The sequence below is a fragment of the Penaeus vannamei genome, chromosome 8, assembly GCF_042767895.1.
Source record: "Penaeus vannamei isolate JL-2024 chromosome 8, ASM4276789v1, whole genome shotgun sequence".
In the NCBI taxonomy this organism is placed as follows: Eukaryota; Metazoa; Arthropoda; class Malacostraca; order Decapoda; family Penaeidae; genus Penaeus; species Penaeus vannamei.
In genome coordinates, this window is record NC_091556.1 from 6,633,358 (window position 1) to 6,634,610 (window position 1,253).

The window sequence follows — 1,253 nt, forward strand, 5'->3', positions numbered from 1 at the left end:
CGAACAACAAGTAAAGAAGATCCATGGCACGCGACGTCTTAACCGCCTGTACTTCCAGTCGAGTACAATGCTCGCACTTTACGACACCGGGTCACTACAGAAAAGACTCCAGTAGTCCACCACCAGTTCTTCGTCGAGGCTGCGAAACTACCCTCCGCTGTCCGATAAGGAACGGCGGATGGTGGTCGCAGGCAAGGTCTATATAAGTACTTATATACACCTTGGTCGCAGTTCCCGCCAATAACGACCTGGATGACCCCGGCGATCCCAGTGACCCGCAGCCTGGCCCGTCTGGGGTTAAGGCTGAAGGTAAGATGTGGTTAAAACTGTTCCTGGCTCTGGGCTCTCTCCTGCCGGAACATACGAGGTGAACATTTAGTAGACCAGCCGTGGGTGGGGGTGGCAGCCGCACCCTGGAAGGTTTTATAGGGGAGAGGCCCTTTATATCTACTGAAAAAGTATCAAAATACCTGCTTTGCCCGGGCATCATCCTCGTAAAACGTACGAGGTGAAGATTTAGTAGATTAGGCGGGGTGGGGGGGGTGCAGGGGCAGCAACCCCCCCCCCCCCTACAGAACCCGGGTACGTGTACTACCGATATTTCTCGAATTTACCGCCCAATTTCCCTGATATGTATCATGCCCTCCCCAGCTATCGGGACCGTTATCGCAGTTGTGCTTCGCTTGTGAAAGAAACGAGTGCTATATTCCAAGTTTACCGAAAATAAAGATGAAAATAATAGTGATGATAATAATAATGATAATAATAACATAATAATTATAATATGTACGGTGGTGATATCATTGAGAATAAGGATAGTAATCAAATAATAATGATTATCCTTATTTTTATCAATAAGAAGCTAAGGATAAGAATAAGTCCGATATGCGAAGCTGAGCCTCGCCCAGGCCAAAGGGAAAGCCCGGCCTGTGCCAACCAATGCCGACTCGACCAACGTGTGTCAGCTGATGGTGACGCGACAGAGCTTAGTCCTGACCCTCCGCTATTTGCGAACCGCCGACCCCGGATCAGAACCGCCAACCTCTCGAATCAGAACCGCCGACCTCTCGGGTCAGAACCGCCGACCTCTCGGATCAGAACCGCCGACCTCGGATCAGAACCGCCGACTTCTCGGATCAGAACCGCCGACCTCTCGGGTCAGAACCGCCGACCTCTCGGATCAGAACCGCCGACCTCTCGGATCAGAACCGCCGACCTCTCGGATCAGAACCGCCGACCTCTCGGATCAGAAC